We start from the raw sequence: 20,596 nt of genomic DNA, 5'->3' as shown, positions 1-20,596 counted from the left end.
CTTTTGGTGTCACATCTAAGAAACCATTGCCAATCCCAAAGTTCTGCAGATTTTCTCCTGTTTTCTTTCTAAGAGCTCTCCAGTTTTAGCTTTCGCATTTAGGTCTTTGATCCATCTTGAGTTCAGTTTTGTATATGGTATGAGGTAGGGGTCCAAATTCATTCTTTTGTGTGTGACCATTTATTTGCCCCAACACCATTATTTGAAAAAACTATTCTTGGAGCACCTGGGTGGTTCAGTCATTTAAGGGTCCTACTCTTGATTTCAGCTCAGGTCATGATCTCAGGGTTGTGAGATTGAGCCCTGCGCTCAGCATGGAGCCTGCTTGAGATTCTCTCTTTTCCTCTCCTTCTGCCCCTCCTCTCCCCACCCCCATTCATGAGTGCTCTCTCTCTCTCTCAAGAAAGAAAGAAAGAAAGAAAGAAAGAAAGAAAGAAAGAAGACTATTCTTTCTACACTGAGTAGACTTGGCCCTCTTGTCAAAAAACCAGTGAACTCTAAGTTATTTCTAGACTCTCAGTTCTAATCCGTTGGCCTATGTCAGTACCAAATAGTTTTCATTGCTCTAGTTTTGTGGTAAGTTTGGAAATTAATCATTGCATTCCTCCAACTTTGTTCTTTTCTAAGACTGCTTTGGCTATTCCATGACCTTTGTAATTCCATAATGTGCCTGGCTTTAAGCATCTGGGGCCAAACACGTATGGTAAGTTAGCAAAACTGGCTGGCTTCAAAGAGCACCCGAGGTCTGTTCTTTTGACGCACACACCTTGTTTTCATCCTAAACAAGTATAAAGGTGTGCTTTCTTTACTTTTCCTTGCAACACAAAGAATACCCCTCCCCTAGACTCTTTGCCATCAGGAATGGCCATGAGACAGGCCTGAGTTGCAACCATGAGACGTAAGCAGATGGGCACTAAGGGAGCTTCTGGGACAGATATTAGGTCATACCATAAAAGGACAGGAGAATTTCCTGCTCTGCAGCACACCTGGCATTGGATGACGGCAGAGCGGTGCTCCATATGCCAGATTTAAGGAGGCACAGGCCCTTGGGACCACACAAGGGCACTGCAGCTTCTGAGAACACATGCCTCCTTAAATGTGCACACCTCTCTTCCCTCACACCAGTCCCAGCTCAGCCCCTTTGCTCTTCTTTCTGCTCTGAACCCCAGACAGACCTTATGCCCAGAACCAGGCAGCTGTCTGGAGATGCAAGACAGCAAGATTGAGGGCAAAGGTTACTGTGCTACAGAGATGGGGAGAGCCTGAGATCCTGGCAGGCTGCCTTTTCGAGGGTTCTTATTCTGTGGGATAATTGCCTGTTTGTTAAGATAATGCCTGAAACCTCTGACCGTTCGGTTTTCTGTTACTTTCTGCCAAAAGCCTTTCTAATATACAGGTTTGTGGCAAGTAATTTGGGATTTCCATTTAAAGCTGTAAGGCATTTTTAAGTTTTAAAAGTGAGTTGAGGACTTCAACAAAATTAAATAATCCTGCTCTTTGAAAGCCTCTGTTGAGGGAACGAACAAGCAGCCAAGGACTGCAAAAAATACATTTGCTGAACATATATCTGGCAAAAGGCTAAAATCTAGAATAGAAAACGAAGGCTTCCAACTCAATAATAAGAAAACAAACAACCCCCCCCACGTGGGCAAATGATCTAAACAGATACTTTACCAAAAAAGGATACAGATGGCAAATAAGCAGCACTAACGATGCCCAACAGCATTAGTCATTAGGGAAACGCAAACTAAAACCACAGTGAGCTCGCTACCACTCCACATCTGAAGTATGTTACATTTTGGCTAAAATGTAAAAGCTCACGATAGCAAGTGCTGATAAAGACACAGAGCAACTGGAACTCTCATGGTGCTGGGGAGGATGCAAACTAGCACAGCCTCACTGGGGAAAGAGTGCGGCCACTGCTTATAAGGTTACACACACATTTACCTTAACTACCTAGCAATTCCACTCCTGGGTGAGAAAAATGAACACATAGGGTCAAAGACCTGTGCACACATGTTTATAGCAGCTTTAGTCATCATAGGCTCACACTGGAAACAACTCAAATGTCCGTCGGCTGGGGGCTGGATAAAGAGTGACACATCCATGCAGTAGAAGATTACTCAAGCAATAAAAAGGAATAAAACATTAATACGTGCAAAGCTGTGGATGGATCTCAAAAACGTGCCCAGTGAACGAAGCCAGCCCTAAAAGGCTACATTGTATGAGTCCATTTATACGAAATTCTGACAAAGACAAAACTACAGGGATGCAAGTCAGTGGCGGTAGGGGTCGGGAGTAGGGAAAGTGATGAATGAGAATAGAGGAAGTTTTGGGGGTGACGGCACTGTTCTGTACCTTGATCGTGATGCTGGTTGCACAAATGTACCTACTCGCCAAAACCCCTAGAACCACGCACTCAAAGGGGTGAATTTAGTCTACAGAAATTAGGCCTTGGGGCGCCTGGGTGGCACAGCGGTTGAGCGTCTGCCTTCGGCTCAGGGCGTGATCCCGGCGTTATGGGATCGCCCCACATCAGGCTCCTTCGCTAGGAGCCTGCCTCTTCCTCTCCCCACTCCCCCTGCTTGTGTTCCCTCTCTCGCTGGCTGTCTCTATCTCAGTCAAATAAATAAATAAAATCTTTAAAAAAAAAAGAAATTAGGCCTTGGTAAACCTTTTTTAAAAACTCAAAAATAAGATTAAGGCCACTGATTTGTTCAATTACTGTGCCCAAACATGGCATGTAAAAACATGAATGTTGGGGACACCTGGGTGGCTCAGTTGGTTAAGAGTATGCCTTCGGCTCAGGTCATAATCCCCAGGGTCCTGGGATCAAGTCCTGCATCAGGCTCCCTGCTCGCGGGGAGCCTGCTTCTCCCTCTGCCTGCTGCTCCCCCTGCTTGTGCTCTGTTTCTCTCTCTCTGACAAATAAATAAATAAAATCTTTTAAAAAAACATAAATGTTGGACAGTAAAGTAAATAAATTTTAGTTTTTGGTTTAAGCTTAATTTAGGGTGGGGGGTAACATTTTGCTAAGTGGAAGAAGCCAAACACAAAAGGCCACATACTATACGATTCCATTGATATGACATTCTGAAAAAGGTAAAATCATAGAAACAGAAGTCAGATTAGTGGCTGCCAAAGGCTGGGGGTGGCAGACAGCACCGATGACAGAGGGACGTGGGGACGTCCGGGGGTGAGAACACTGTTCCGTATCTTGATGGTGTTGGTAGTTACGTGACTGGATGCATTTGTCAAAACTTAGTGAACTGCACAGTTAAAAAGGCTAAATTTTACTGTATGTAAATTCTATCTCCAATTATGTAAATTATATACACCTGACTTTTTCAGAAAGTAAGCTGAGCGAAAGGAAATTATTAGAGAAATAATCATACAGGTGGTATGCAGATATGGCAAAAATTGTGGAGGTGGGGTAAGAATGAATGTATTTTGAGAAACACTTAGTCTCAATTATATCTCACTCTAAAGAGAAAAAAAAATAGCTGAAGGAGGTGAATGGGGGTGTCTTTGTTCTCCCATCTGATCTGTCTCATTTTGCGTTTTTGTGTTTGGCCCTGAGATAGCTTAGGTGACATATCAGTGGAACAGCTGTCTGGGGAGGAAGGCAGAGGAAGACCCAGGTCATTTGGCTTCCACCCACCAGCCACCTGAGCTGCTCTATACAGCAGCTGAAGAGTGTCTCATGAGGGACCACTGAGAAAGTGTGGGCAGGGTCAAGCAGGAAATAATGGCAAAGCACTCAAGAAAGTGACGGAAGCCATGTATAGGCTTGAGAGGCAAGTGGAGAAAGCAAATTCTAGTATTCAGAGAAAGGACCCAAACGGGAGGAAGGCTGCCAAGTAGGAGCTGTGGCCTCTGCAGAGGAGCTCTGGGAACCCACCACCCCGTGGGATTGGGGGAGACAGGGAAGAAATGCCCCCATTCACTCTCCCTTAGTGTCCTGCTGGTGCATCTGGCCCGTGGGGGCCATCCATCCACAGGGACAGGCTCCCAGGGAACAGAGCAGGTGAAGAAGGAGGGCGGTGGGTGTGCAGGTGCATGGAGAAGGGCCAGCACACTGCCTCTGTTTGAAAATGGGGTTTTATTATTATTCAGGTTTCATAAGGCCAACACATCAGACGACCACAGGTGGAAAGAGAGCTGGTTATAGTCACAGATCCCTAGAAACGGGAGGCCACATGGAGAAGCATCAGAGTCAGCCATGACCGGGGCAGTTTCCTCAGGAAGTAACGAGTGAGGCAGGAGTAAGCAGGCTGAGGATTGGCTAGTTTGAGTAACTTCAGCAGTGTCAGGGGCATAAAGGCTGTCTCTGGTTGTCTGCTGTGTCCACTGGGGTGATTAGGGTGGGGGGCTCAGTGGCCCCATGTGTCAGAGCTCAGTAGAGGCAGTAGAGGGTGGGCTCTGGATTGGTTGGTTTGCAAATGAAAGGTGCTCCAGCAGGGGGGTCATTTGCCCTCTAGGAATTGCCTAACCCCTGGGAAGGGCAGTCTCTCCAGGGCTGGCAAATCCCAGAGGTCAGAGCATCAGACACAGAAACTAGAAAGCTGGTTATTACAAGGTTATTACTTGTGTCCTCATGGTGGAGGGAGACTTACAAGTTGCTGTCGCTCTAGAATACATGAATCTCTGCAGAAGTGTCTCCCTACAACACAGGCTAGCACCCAGTACCCCGCCCTAGGGGGATGCCAGATGCCCGAAGAAGCCATTAACGGTGTCAGTCCTAATCACATTATTCCAGGAGCCAGGGGTCCAGGTCTTGGTCACTAAAGGTCCTCAAAATTGGTGAGCTCTCTCCTGAACACCTTTCCAAGGCCACCCCACAGGCTACACACCTCTTCAGTGGATGGAGCCCTCCTGACACTGTGGCCCATGCCACCCTCTGCCTTCCACCCAGCTGCAGCCTTCACAGATGGCTTAGCCCTTGGCCCATACCTTTCTCCCACTCTTGTCTCCAGCCCTGATTCCCTCCCACCCCTGACAGTGAGCTCTTCAGGGCCACAGCCACATCTCCCTTCACACCGACTCGGTGGTGACCGGGACCTCCACAGATCCTTGTTATCGTGGGAAGTAGACCTGAGACCTGTGGACAGCATCAGCTGGCACATGGAACTCCTAGGGACCAGGGCTTGATGAGGGAAGAGTGGCTTCCACCCTGGGAAGAAGAGATCACATGGGGCCAGATGAAGACTCCAGACACAGCAGTAACATTGTCCCCACCGTCCAAGCCCACCCTCCCCCACCCATACCTGCACTGTCACCACCATGGGCCAGGCTTGGGCAAGACAATAGGGAGATGTGAGGTCAAAGCAAATGGGGAAAGAGGGGCCAAGGAAAAGGCTCAGGGTGCAGAGGAGGAGGAGGGAGGATGGGATGGTTGCCTGGAGAAGCCATTTGTAAACTCCTACTTGGGCTCCTGAAATGAGCTGGCTTCCCTGCAGGCTTTATGGAAGCAGATGGCTAGGGCAGAATCTCTAACACGGTGGGCTCTGAACTGTTGGTGGGGGAAGGTCAGTGCTTACCTGCCATGGGCATGCCTCCCCTCCACTTTCACACCATTCTGCAGCCTGGTGTGCCCTCCCCTCCGAGCCCCCTCACTCACTGTCCACCCCATAATGCCTGCTCAGCTCAGAGGCCCACGGGGGAACCTTCCCTGCTCTCCCTTTCATCATGGGAAGGGGTCCTGTCTCTGTATCACTGGCCTCCTGTGCTTCCCTCAATCACAGCACTTCTATTTCCGTACTGGAGTTGCCGAATATCTCAATGTCCTCATCTCTAAAATGGGATTAATAACAGTACCTACCTGAGAGTTTTGCTGTGCAGACTAAACGGATAAAAGGCATATAAAGAGTTTAGAAAAGCACTCTAGTTAGTAATGCCTCCTTGTTGGGATAGCTACTAAGTAATTGCTTTTATTGCTAACCAGGTGTCCGTGTCCCTGCACAAGTCCGAGTCTTGCTTACAGTGTACGAGTAAGTGAATGTTCACACAACGACTATAACGACCCCAGAAGCAGATGATCAAGTCTAGTCCAAACTCGCAGGATTCCCAGCCTGGCTACTGGGACAGCAGGGGCTGGTGTGCTGGGTCCTGCTCGGGCATCATCCCCACGACAACCAAATTGGGGCTGGGCAGAGGGGAGCAGAGGGATGCTTTGGTGAAGCTGCCTGGAGAGACCTGGGCTGCGCTCTAGGTGTTCAATGGCCAGAGCTTGGCCTCTTCTGCCCACCTCTAACCCTGGGCCCCCAGCCCCAGCTAAAAAGGTAGGCAGGAGCCCTGAGGCCTTGAGTGTAGCCACAAAGGCTCATCTCGTGCCTGGCTGTGATGCTCTAAGCCGAGGGGTACTGAAATCTCCCCGAGGGCTGAGCAGCTGGAACCACGGTGCTGCCAACCCCCAATGCCTGGCAAATGGCTCCAGGCCCTCTAGTCCCCCCTCCTAGAATCTGGCCATTAACCCCCTCCAGGCACAAGAGGGGGAGCTGCACCCTCCCTGCCTGCCTTTTAGTCCAACACAATTAGGACCCATTATTTCTGTCGTGTTGATTCTTGAAAAATCATTTTAAATTGTCGCCCTTTTTTTTATGCTTTGGAAGAGGAAAGCGCCAAAGAAGATGAAAACAGAAAAGCGTGCCCACATCCCCCGCCTGGCTCCTGGGCCCCCTCTCCTCGATCCCCCCATTTCTCCTGACCTGTTCCCTTGGCAACCATCAACTCGCTCCTGCAATATTCAAAGGGAATCTCACAACCGCACATCAAATGGGACGCAGGGGGTGTTTTCAGTTGCCTGAGACCCACTGTTGGACAGACAGCCAGACACCCAGGGAAGACATGGACACAGAGAGACAGAGATGGACAGAGAGGGACAGAGACAGAGAGAGACAAGGAGAAAGACCCAGCACAAAGAGACAAAGACCCCTGACAGTGTAGAAACCAGAGATACCCGAGTTTACAGGCAGAATGAGACAGAGACAGACAGACAGACTCTCAGAGGACAGAGGGAGAGAAACAGATGTAGGAAGAGATGGATCCAGAGAGACAGAGAGAAAAGGAGGACCCCTATGAGATGGGAAGGAGCCAGAAAGGAGACCGAGAGGCAGGGCTGGGTGGGGGCGGGGTTAGGAGGAGAGAGAAAAGAGGGGCCAGGAGGACAGTGGTGGAGGTTGAGGGAGGTGCTGGAAGTGCTGGGTCCTAAGCACAGTGGCCTGCCCACCCCATCCTTCACGTCATGTCCACCCTCCTCCCCCTCCTCCCTCCCTCTCCTCTCTTCCAGCTTTTCTCCTGATCGGCCTCCTCACCTCAACCAGGCAGCCCCACTGGCAACCACGCACCCTCTGCCCCTCTCACCTTTGTCAGTGCTTCTTCACAACCTAGCCTGGGGCCCAGGACGGGACACATCCCTTTCAGTGGCTTCCCCGCCCCTCCCTGTCTCCAGTGCACCTTCCTAAAAGTGAGAATGAGTTTGCTATAGATGCTGATGGTGGAATTCTCTGGCAAGCTCCCCTCAAAGCACATGGTGGGGGCCCCTGCAGACCACACAGGGGTCTCTGAGGAGGGTCCCAGGAATTCCCCCTTAGGAATAAGGATTGGGGTAAGCACATTAGCTCCCTCAGCAGACGCCTAGGGGGGAGGGAGGATGCCTCAGCCAGCAGGTCTGCCCTTGTGCCCTTGATCCAACAGTTGACCCCCCCAGCTCTGCTCAGGCACCTGCACCCTTCCTCACCCAGGCCCTAGACCCCGTGGCTCTCAACATCTGGCAGGAGCCCAGGTGCAGGAGAGCTGTCAGCTACAAGGCCAGGAGAAGGGACCAGAGAAGTAAGGGTGCCACAGTCAGAAGTCAGGAGGCAGAGTACAAGAGCAAAGCTGGGGTCCCCCTCGAAGAAAGCACTACAGACAAACCTAGATTAAACACCAGTTCTGCCACTGACCAGTGGACCACTGTGGGCCAGTTATCTAGCTGCTATGGGCCTCAGTTTTCCCATCTACCAAATGGGTAAACGACCCAGCGATCACAGTGTGAGGCATCAAGAGCGTATGTGTGTAACGAGCTCTGATGAAAACTAGTACAACAGTGACAGCAATAACCGTAAGACAGAGACACCACCCAGCTGGGCTCCACAGACTCAGATGCCCACCAGGGCCGGCAGCAGAGGGCAGGAGAAGCAAGGTGGGATGTCGGGCGAGGCAGCGCAGTGGAGCTTAGCAGCCCGTCCACCACATGGCCCGGCATGGCGAACACTGCCAAGTTTTCAGAAGGAGCCAGAAATAGGGATTTTTTTTAATACCAAATCTTTGAGTGTTGCATATTGGTCACCAATTCCATCTGTAAAGCATTCTGTGGGGGCCAAATAAAGCATCCCCGTGCTAAATCGGTGGTGAGCCCTTGCGTCGCCCCACCACACGGAGAGCTGCCCAACTGCGCAGCACGGGAACCGATGCACCCGCAGGGGGCGCTTTGTGGGGGGCTGCTGGTCGCTCCTCCCGGAGGCAGAGCCGAGCAGGCCCAGCCTGCAAATGTTCGTGCCTCAGGGGCAGGGGAAGGCGGGTGGCCCTGCAGACCAAACCTCAGTCCCCAGGCCCAGCGGGTCCTGATGGGCGCACAGGGCCCAGGGCCTCAGCGGGACAGCTGGGAGAACCACAGTTCTGCGGCAGCCCCCACCCCCTGCCATCCCCAGGGTGCAGCCGTGCTGGGGGTCAGCTGGGAGCTTGCCGCACAGAGGACAGGCCCTCCCCACAGAGCCACAGAGAGAAGGCCCCAAAGATCCGGGCTCAGGATGGGGGCTCTGCAAAAGGCAGGATCAGAAATCACAGTTCTCCCGCGGGCGGGAGGACCTTCACCCTGCCGTACTTGGTTCAAGTTCAGCCTCTCGGGGCCTGGGCCTGGGGAGCATGGTTTGGTGGGTCTGGGCGGGCCTGGAATGAGCGTTTAAAGAAGCATCGCAGGTGATTCCAATAGATGCGCTGGGTGGGGTGACGCTGGTGTCCTGCCCCCTCCGGGCCAGCCCCGTGGTCCCCCACCAGAGCCCCGGCTCCCCCCACCACCACGGCCGGCCAGCAAGAAGCCCGCCACCCCAGGCCCCCGTGCTGCTGTATCTGAGGAGAGTGTATCCCCTGTTGCTCGATGGCTCACAGGGAGGCCCATGCCCAAACCAGCCCTCATAAAGCTTTCCAGAGGTCCCCTCCCTCTGTGGGACCCCCAGAGAGCAGGGGCGCTTCTCCTGGGGAAGCAGCCAGGGGCTGCACCAGAGGCCAGCTGGGAAATGCTGGTTTCTTGCTTCTGCATGCTAGATCCCAGTCGACTCCAGCACTGCCTCTCTGGACCTGCCCAGTCCTCGGGGTTGCCCTGCACCACCCCCCGTCTCCCAACCCCCACACAGACAGTCACAGAACCCAACGCCATAGCCACAGTTGCTGCGACGCACCCAGGCCTGGCTGGCCATGCTGGGTCGCCACGGACAGCCAGTCACTCCCTGCAGATGGGGGAAGCCGGGGCAGGGGTGAGAGCAGCCCCCCAGCCTTCTTGCAGCTATAGGAGGAGCCCCTGTGCCCTCACCATCAATTCCCCCTTTGCCAAACCGAGTTGGCTTCCTGTCACTTGCAACCAAATAGATCACCCCAAACCTACTGACTCAGAAGTTTTGTATTTTTAACGAGCTCCCAGGTGATTCACAGGCCGAGCTGCACTGGGGAACCACTGATGTACAGCACTGCCAATTAGGCTGCCGATGTTCCGGGGATCGGGCCCGCGCCTCCACGCCGGAATCCGTCAGTTCCAGTAGAAACCTGCCCTCCCCTCTGCTGGCATCTGCACAGCGGACTCCGCTTATATAACACAGCGCGGCGATGTGTCTGGGGGAGGGGGGGGGTCTGGGCCTCGGCGCCCAATCACCGAGCAGCCTGGAACGCGGGAAGCCCCCTGAGGGAGAGCCCCCAGAGGCCTTCTCTAGAGATCATAAAAGATGCTGAATGTGGGGGAAGGTGCTTTCTATCACAAAGGCTTTACCAGAGGAGAACAAAGGGAGAGAGTCCATGACGAGTTTTATTCAACAAATCTTTCCGGTGTGCTACCTACCGTCGCCCAGACACTGTGCGAGGCACGGGGGTTCGAAGGTGAGCAAGGCAGGGCTCCCCTGTTCTCCAGAAGGCTTCCACTTAGGGGAGAGGTTATGCGTTCATCAGGTCACCACTCAATGAACAAATGATTCAGACTGTGCAGGGAAAGAACAGGGTCTTGTCACACATTGTTTCTGAGCCCCAGCCATGTTCTCTCCTCCTTTCTCTACTGGGTACATGGCCATCGTGACACGTTCCCCAGCCTCCTCTGCAGCTGTGTGTGGTCACATGACAAAGTTCTTACCAGCGGGGGTGTGGACAGAAGTAAGTATGTGACTTCTTGTGGTTGGAGAGATGAGACTCCCCTTGCTCTTTCTCCCTCGTTCTCATTGGAAAGCGGGTGTGTGATGGCCGGCATTGGAGCAGCCTTCTTGGTCTATGAGGGGTATGCTACACGTCAAGAACCATGGAACAAGGCAGAAGAACCCCAAGTTCCTGAGAATCGTGGAGCTACCTCAGAAGCCCAGAGCTGCTCACCTCTAGGCCTCATTTCTAAGAAAGAGAGAGAAACCTTTCTCTTATGCAGCCACAGCAGCCCCAATACAAAGATGCTCTGAGAAATCATTATAACAGGGGGACTCATTTATATGGAGGAAAGGCTTCTTTGATGAAATCTCTTCGACCCAAAAGATGGATAGGAGTTGGCTGAAAAGAGCAGAAGGGAAGAAGCTCTCACGTGGGGAGAAGGGCAGCTACTCAGGAACCCAGTGGAGGCCACAGAGGCTGGCACAGAAAGAAGGGAGAAGGGGTTGGCAGGGGCAGGCCATGTGAAGCCTGTGGTCCAAGTGAGGAGTCCAGTCTGGGAGCAATGGGAAGGGTTTTCAAGCAGGGGAACAACACAGACAGGTTTTCAACTGTAAACATCCCCTTCCCCTCACACTGGGACCACCACAGACTACCTCCCCCACCCAGTGAGCCCCGGGTAGTCCTCTTTTACAGGCAAAGAATTGGGGAGGCGAAGTAACAGGGCAAGTCACAGCAGGGGTTTGAGACCAGACCCACCTGCTCTCAGACCCTGAGCTTTCCCCTGTAGTATGGTCTCAACCACTCCCAGCCCAGACCCTTATCTCCCAGGTGACCAGGTTTCTGGTGGGACAGCCAGATCCCCTACTAGAAGGACAGGCCACCTCTGTCCTGGCTCCAAGCACAGGGATCACTGATCCCACACACACACTGCACACAGACTGGGAGACAGAAGCCCTGGGAGAGGCCAGGACCTGGCCAAAGCTATCTGTGTAGACCAAGGATGGGGGCAGGTCATACTGGTTCTCAGGACAGGCCAGCAGGGGCTAGGGGAGTGGCCTGTAAAACTGTCTCCTTATTTAAACCCAGATAGCTGACCCTAGCTTCCCACAGACAAGCATCATCTTTACCCAGACCCCACAGGGTTACCTTCATATCCACCATCCCTTCACCCCTCACCCCCATCATCCCAGAATCATTGGGCCAAACTCAGACTTGCAGAAGATGTTATTACCTGTGAGAGAATAAGAGGGGCTGAACTCTCTTTGTCGCACACCTAGCAGGGCTCATCAGCATTGCTTACTGAACACCTGTGAATAGGAACCCCTAAGAGAGGAAGTGAGGGTGTAGCTGCCACTCCTTGTCCATGCTCCTGGCAGTATGCAGAATATATTCACAGCAAACTGTAAATTAGAAAATGTTCTGCTAATATGAAGACTGGATATAATTAGGTATAGCAAAAGTTGGTTCCTTCATGGTGCTTTGAATATAGAAAGTGTTCTCTGTCCCCCTCCCAAATATCTTATCCATGACAGAATTCATATCATTAGCAAGTCATCCCTTCAATTACAGTATTGTCCATTTTGAATCTCTTTTGGGAAATGAAAATCCCTTTTAAGAAAAATAAAACATTATCTAACTAGTCATTTACACTTTAGTATAAATGAGTTTTTGCCTATCCTTTCCCTGAGAGGGAGGCTTGAGCAGGAAAGGAAAGTTTATTAGAGAAGGGGTAATTATGGGATAAAGGACAGATTTGTTGGGATTTCACTTCCAGAAGGTGTGGTTATCCTGGACACAGCTGAGACCCTTGGCCTCTAAGGGCCTGGGAGCAGAGGAAGACCAAGGAGTCACCCAGAAGAGGATGTTGGCTGCCTAGTGGTTTTTACCTTTAATCTCTCTCCCCTCCATTACCTCACAACCTGCAAATACACTCAAGATTTTCCCGCCCAGAAAAGTCCCACTACCCCTCTTTCGATGTCCCTGCTCTACCAAAAAGACAGAATGTGGGTTTTAGAATCAGGTGAGTTCCATGCTCCACTCTGCCGTTTTCTCTCAAAATGGCTGCAAAAAGCCAGTTTTATTTATCTTCGTACCTCCAGATTAAAACACAGAGCTTGGCACAAAAAAAGCAGTCTCCAAAAATATTTTTGAGCTGGAACTTCTGAGCCTCGGTATCCTCACTTGCTTTTCACCAAGGAAAAGCACAGTAAAAATTATTTATTTATACAAAGGGGAAATGACTGGTAAGATTTTGCTTTTTAAAGAGGGGCGTGCAAATAAGCATTTGAAAAGTTACACAGCATCATTAGTCAAAAGGACAAAGATAAGCCTCTCCTCACAAGGCAGTGATAAGGACTGAATGAGATCATTTACCCATTAATAGAATAAATATAAAGTGAGCATCTGATGTGTGCCAGACACTGTTCTAGGCACTGAGGATAAAGCAGCGAACAAGAAAAAAGTCCCTGCCTTCATTTAGTCTCTCCTGACGTTTAGGGTGGAGGACAAAATAAACTAACAAATAAATAATAGCTCAAAATGTATTATAAAGTCAATTGTGATCAGTCCTTTGAAGAAGATTAAAATGGAGTAAAGGGGGATGCCTGGGTGGCTCAGTTGGTTAAGCATCTGTCTTCGGATCAGGTCATGATCCCGGGGTCCTGAGATCAAGTCCCGCATCAGGCTCCTTGCTCAGGAGGGAGCCTGCTTCTCCCTCTGCCTGCTGCTCCCCCTGCTTATGCTCTCTCTGTCTCTCTCTGACAAATAAATAAATAAAATCTTTTTTAAAAATGGAGTAAGAAAACGGTGCATGATGGGGGATTATCAGTTTAAATAAGATGGTCTGAAAAAATCTCTCTGAGGAGGTGACATTTGAACAGAGACGTGAATGAAAATGAGCTATGTGAATATCTGGGGAAAGGAGAATCTAAGAGAATAACCTTATTACCTAGGCGCAGGGAACGGTGGCTTGGACAATTATGCAGAAAAGCTTCCAACATAAAGAACATAATGGGCAACTCAGACAACATTAAATTAAAGACTTTCCGTCCATCAGAAGGCAACATCAAGAGACAGAAAATGCAAACCACAGAGCGAGAGAGGATATCCACAATATGTACATCTGTCAAATGACCCATATCCAAAATAGAAAAAATCCTATAAAGCAATAAGAAAGAGACACACCACTCAATGCAAAAATGGGCAAGAGACTTGGAGAGAAATTTAAACACAGAATAGCTCAATGGCCAGTAAACACATGAAAAGGTGCTTGACTTCATTAACCATCAGAGAAATGCAAGTTAAAGCCTCAATGAGTTACTACCACAAAACTTTCCAAATGATTATAATGAAAATGACAGAAATATACCATGCATTGAAAATACTGATGAAGTCTCACACTACTGGTGGGATGGGGGTGGGGGTAGCTTGGCACAACCACTTTGGAACATAGATTTGTATCTCCTATTAAATCTGAACACATGCCCACCCTATGACCAAGCAAGCCCATCCCCAGGTCTATTCCTGATTAAAAGGCAGCCACACGTTCACCAAAAGAAGTATACAAGAATGTCCACAGCAGTAATATTTATGAGACCCAACAAGTGACTACCAAATGCCTAGTGATGTTAGAATAAGTGGATGTGAAATAGAGAAGGTTAGGACGAGCAGGAAACCACAGGAAGAATGCACCCTGCATTCGTCTCTCACCACCTCCAAGCCTTTGAATTTATTGATGGGGTGAGCTTGCCCAGGAGTTGGAGAAGCTGATAAGCTTGACTGATATACTATCTAATAGGGAGGGGGAGGACTTATTAAAATCAAAAGTGACTATAGCCACTTCTGCGTTCTAAGCTATATGACACAATCCAACATGGTGAGGAAAGAAATATTTTTTCTTTGCCCTGAAAAACTCATTGAAGAGTGAGGGTCTGGAATTGGTGGCCTCTGTTTAGCATAACACACAATGGGTCTCTGAATATGCAAATGAGGGTCTGTACTGAGAAGAGAGGGAAGCCAAATGTACCTGCTTAATTTCAGGAAATGAAGTTGGGGGAGTCTGAGGGAAGGTATCCCAGAAAAGAAAGATGTGGCCAGTCTGTGGAGGAGGGAGAGTGCAGGCAACATTGAGGGGGCCCTCCAAGGGAAGGCCACAGGCGTCTCGAGAACAGAGGATGTCTCCTGTTTACTTTTGCGTTATTTGCTGGGAGATGCTGTGACATCTCACTCTTCAATCTTAAATCTTCAGCCAATTCTGTAACACATCCATCTGCCTGGTGTACAGAAAAGAGAATGTGTCATACATCAGAAGCAATAGAAAGCAGAACAGAGACAGCCCATATGGGGGAGAGAGACAATCCAAAAATGGAACCATTTCGGCTGCAACAGAAGTCAGAGCTAAGAGTGAAGTGGAAAGTGTACACTACCTCTTCCAGAACACTCAGCGAGTCTGGGAGGGAACCGTGTCACTGAAACTATTTCAGGATGCAGGAATCAAGGGAACTACCCAACCTCATTCTGTAATATTTGACAAAACACACACCTGTGACTAACATTTATTTTAAAAAATACAAAACTCCTGAATAAGACATTAGCAGAATGAACCTAGTAGGCTAAGAGGAGAATTACACACCAATACAATGCAAGAATATAGGAATGCAAGGCTGGTTCAATATTAGTAGATCTATTGGTGTTATTTGCAACACTAACAGGCTAAAAGAGAAAGGTTTGGTTACCCCTATGGTATGCTAACAAGGAATATAATAATATTCAATAGCCATTCCTGACTTTTTTAAAACTTTCAATAAACAAAGTATAAAAGGAAACTTTCTTTCGTTTGATAAGGTATTTATCAGAAACCAAACAGCAAAGATCAGATTTCGTGATGAAAGACAGAGTGTTCTATTGGGGAAGTTCTTTAGGGAAGACTTCTCATGCTCTCCAGGGTACAGCTGTGTCCAGTTTCTTTGGTATACACTTTCACTCCTCTCCTATTTCTCTTCAAAACCTTCTGATGCATGTGGTCACATCTACGTTTCCAGGGCCCAAAGCAATTTCTGCCACACAGCAAATGCTGAATAAATAATGAGTGAATGAAATACAGAAATCAAAGATGCCCACTATGAACATTATTACTCAACATTATCCTGGGGATTATTAGACACAGCAATAAAATAGGAAAAAGACATGAGGTATAAATATCGGAAAGAAAAAGATGAAGCTATAAGTCTTTGCGTCTGATATAAAATTTTTCTTGAAACATTTCAAGAAAAGAATTCAGAAAGATACTTAGATGATGAGATGTAAAACTACTGTATGATGAGAGATGGTCATGATGGGGGTGTAAGAAAACCCTCAACTCACCTCCTTCCATGGACACACCAAATCAGCAGCCACAGATAGCATAACTGCAGCTGAAAAATAACTAAAAACTAGCCGAACAGCTCCCTCCACAGCAAGGAACAAAAGGACCACATGCACATGGGTAGGAGATGTACAGACACAGTCTCACCGAAAACCCCACCTTGGTACAGCAACACATACAAGAAGAGATCTCATAGATCCAGAAATTCCCCCTAAGGAGTGAGGGGTTTTTACCCCACATGGGGCATCCCCATGCTTGGGACCTGCACCACAGAGATGAGATTCCAAAAATGTCTGGCTTTGGAAGCCAGTAGGGCATACATTGAGGGGCCGTGGGGAGCCACGGGGAGCCATGGGGACTTGAGATACTCTTTTTGAGGAGTTTGTATATAGACTCCCTTGCCCTGGAAACCAGTGTAAAAGCAGCAGTTTGAGAGGTGACCGGATTATGTGAGAGAGATTCATATGCTGGTATTAAAGTGTCTGCTGGAGGGGCACGGGGTAGGGACTCTCCTCAGGGATGCAGGCACTGGTGAGCTCCATTTTTACACTTTCCATCTACCTTGCTAACAGAGGTGGGTACACATGGACACAGCCTCACTAAGCCATGGGCATGTCCTTCCACCTGCACTCTTCCCCTGCTGTCCTAAAGTTGTGGACATGCCCTGCCCTCCACTCTCTCCTGCAGACTGCCTAAAGCCAGTGGATGAGTGTAGTTCACACAGGGATCACCTTTTTCACCTAGCTGTGGTGGCCAAAGGGGCTTACATTCCTGGGCCCTAAAGGGCTGTAACAATCAGATAGTCCTGGGAAGGCTACCACACCATGGATACCACACAGACAGGAGACTGAAACACACCCCAGCCTGCCATGACAAAGGCCCTTTCCTGGTCCCAGAGTTTCAACATGAAAGACAGGCTTCAGTTTTGCCACCTATCCAGAGACTACAGAGGCACTTTCGGGGACATATGCAGAGAGACACCATCTTTGTGCCCTCCCTTGGCCTCACCACAGCTCGCTGGTGTGTCCCAGAAAGGGGCTTGTATGCTTGCTTGACTCCTTAATTCTTGCAACTGTCTCCTAGGGGAAATGTCCAGATCTCTTGGTCTGGAGGTCAGCAGGCCTCAATTCTGGCCTCAATGGTGGCCTGACAGGGTTATATATATCTGCTTACTTTAAAAGCTGCTGCTGGAGAACCTGGCTTGCAATCAGCCTGAAACCAGGTGCTGAATGAGATCATTCCTTTGGGAGCACTGACATGTCTTGGCACACCCTCAACAAGAATAAATCAGAGAACCATCAAGAATAAATCAGGCCACTTAGACAATCACAAAGGCTTGGGAGACAACCAAAAGCAGGGTCAAGGTTGAACAATAAGGTTCATCTCCTGCACAAGGCCCTTTCTTCAAGACGGGGAAAGATAGCTCTTTCACATAATACATGGGAAAAAACACAGAGTATCAGGCATAATGAGGAAACAGAGGAATATGCTACAAATGAAAACAAAATAAAACCTCAGAAAAAGACCTTAACGAGATGGAGATAAGTAGTGTACTTGATAAAAAGTTTGAAGTAATGGCTTAAAGATGCTTACCAAACTCTGGAGAAGAATAGATCAGCACGACAGAATTTCAACAGAGATTAAAACTATGTAAGCAATTACCAAACAAAAGTCACAGAGCAGAAGAATACAATAACTGAATGTAAAAATACACTAAAGGGGCTCAACAGCAGATTAGATGAAGCAGAATGAATCAGTAACCTGGAAGACAGGCCAGTGGAACTCACCCAAACAGAACTACAAAAAGACAAGAATAAATAAAAAGTGAAAATAGTTTAAGAGACCCATGGGACATTAAGCATACTAACACTCACATTATAGGGCTCCCAGAAGGAGAAGAGAGAGAGAAGGGGGCAAACTTCCCAAGCCTGGAGAAGGAAACAGACATCCAGGTCCAGGAAACACAGAGAGACCCAAATAAGATGAACCCAGAGAGACCCACACCAAGATATATTGTAATTAAATGTGAAAAGTTAAAGATAAAGAGAGAGAATCTTAACAGCAGCAAGAGAAAAACAACTTGTTGAGTACAAGGGAAACCCCATAAGGACATATGCTGACTTTTCAGCAGAAACTTTGCAGATCAGAAGAGTGGCATGATATATTTAAAGCATCGAAAGGGAAAACCTTCTGACCCAAAATACTCTTTCCAGCACGGCTGTCATTCAGAACTGAAGGAGAGGTTGTCTGCTTTCCCAGAGAAGCAAAAGCTAAAGGAGTTCATCTCCACTAAACTGCCTTATAAGAAGTGTTAAAGGGACTTCTTTAAGCTGAACAAAAGAGGGCACGAACTAATAACAAAACATATGAAAGTAAAAATCTCACTGGTAAAGGAAAATGTATAGTAAAAGTAGTGGATTAACCATTTATAAAGCTAGTATGGCAGTTAAAAGACAAAAGTAGTAAATTAACTAAAACTACAATAATTAGTTAAGGGATACATAAGATAAAAAGATGTAATGTATGACACAAAAATGGAAAATGTGTGAGGGGAGGAGTAAAAATGTACAAGTTTTAGAATGCACTCAAATTTATGTTGTTATTGGGTGCCTGGGTGGCTCAGTCAGTTAAGCGTCTGCCTTTGGCTCAGGTCATGATCTCAGGGTCCTGAGATCAAGCCCTGAATTGGGCTTTATGCTCAGCAGGGAGCCTGCTTTTCCCTCTCCCTTGCCTTTCTCCCTGCTTGTGTGTGCTCTCTCTCTCTCTCTCTCTCTCTGTGTCAAATAAATAAATAAAATATTTTAAAAAAAATTTAAGTTGTTATCAACCTAAAATAAACCATCATATATATATATATATATATATATATATATATGTATATATATATCATTATATGTGAATCTCATAGTAACCACAAAGCAAAACCCTGTAGTAGATACACAAAGGATAATGAGAATGGAATCTAAACAAATACTAAAGAAAATCATTAAACCACAAAGGAAGAGAGTAAAAGAAGAGAAAGGAACAGAGAGAAACTATAATAACAGCCAGAAAACAATTAACAAAATGGCAATAAGTACATACCCATCAACAATTAGATCAATCATAAATGAACTAAATTTTCTAATCAAAAATATAGAGTGGCTGAATGGATTAAAGAACGAGATTCATTTATATATTGCTTGCAAGAGACTCACTTCAGATCTAAGGATACACACAGATTGAAAGTGAAGGGATGGAAAGAGATATCCCATGCAAATGCAAGTGGAAAGAAAGCCAGGGTAGCAATACTTAAATCAGACAAAATACACATCAAGACAAAGATGTTAATAAAAGACAGAGAAGGCACAACATAACGTTAAAGGGGTCAATTCCAGCAGGAAGATATGACATTTGTAAATATTTGCACCCCCAACATAGAAGCACCCAAATATATAAAGCAAATATGAACAGATCTAAAGGAAGAAACTATCAGCAGTACAATAATAATAGAGGACTTTAACACACTATTAAATCAATAAATAGATCAGAGAGACAGAATAAAGAAACATCGGCTTTAAATGACGTATTAGACCAGATGGACTTAATAGATATGTACAGAACATTCCAACCAAAAACAGCAGAATACACATTCTTCTCAAGTGCACGTGCGACATTCTCCAGAACAAATCATATGTTAGGCTAACTAAACAAATCTCAATAAATTTCAGAAGATTGACATCATATTAAGCATCTTTTCTGACCACATCAGTAAGAAACTAGGAATCAATTACAAGAAGAAAACTGGAAAAAGCAAAAATATGTGGAGATTAAACAACATGCTACTAAACAAACAATGGGTCAACCAAGAAATTAAAGGGGAAATAAAAAAGTTCCTAGAGACAAATGAAAATGGAAATACAAAAACCCAAAATCTATGGGATGCAGCAAAAGCAGTTGTAAGAGGAAAGTTCATAATGATACAGGCCTAGCTCAAGAACAAGAGATATCTCAAATAAACAATCTAACTTTATACCTGAAAAAAACTAGAAAAAGAAGAGCGAGCAAAGCCCAACGTTAGTAGAAGGAAGGGAATAATTATCAGAGTGAAAAGAAGTGAAATAAAGACTAAAAAAATGATAGAAAAGATCAATGAAACTAAGAGCCGATTCTTTGAAGGGATAAACAAAGTTAACAAACCTTTAGTTAGACTCACCAAGGAAAAAAGAGAGAGGCTCATGCAAAATCAGAAATGAAAGAGAAGCTACAACTGTTACACAGAAATACAAAGGACCGTAAGAAAAAACTATGAACAATTATATACCAACAAACTGGACAACCTAGAAGAAATGGATAAATTTCTAAAGACTGAATCGTGAAGAAATAGAAAATCTGAGTAGACCATTTACTAGTAAGAAGATTAAAGCAGTCATCAAAAACCTTACAACAAACAAAAGTCTAAGACCAGATGGTTTCACTGGTGAATTCTACCAAACATTCGAAGATTTAACATATGTCCTCCTCAAACTCTTCCAAAAAATTGAAGAGGTGGGGAACATTTCCAAACTCATTTTATAAGGCCAGCATTACTCTGATACCCAAACCAGACAAAAATACCACAAGAAAGAAAATTACAGGCCAATATCCATGATTAATCTATCCATGATAGATGCGAAATCCTCAACAAAGTATTAGCAAACCAATTTAACCAAACATTAAAGAGCTCATACACCATGATCAAGTGGGATTTACTCCAGGGAAGCAAGGATGGTTGAACATCCACAAATCTAACAATGTGATACACCACCTTAACAAAATGAAGAGTAAAACTCGTATGATCACCTCAATCAATACAGAAAAACCATTTGACGAAATTCAACA

Source organism: Ailuropoda melanoleuca, chromosome 4 (genome assembly GCF_002007445.2).
Source record: "Ailuropoda melanoleuca isolate Jingjing chromosome 4, ASM200744v2, whole genome shotgun sequence".
In the NCBI taxonomy this organism is placed as follows: Eukaryota; Metazoa; Chordata; class Mammalia; order Carnivora; family Ursidae; genus Ailuropoda; species Ailuropoda melanoleuca.
This window is presented reverse-complemented; position numbering follows the sequence as displayed.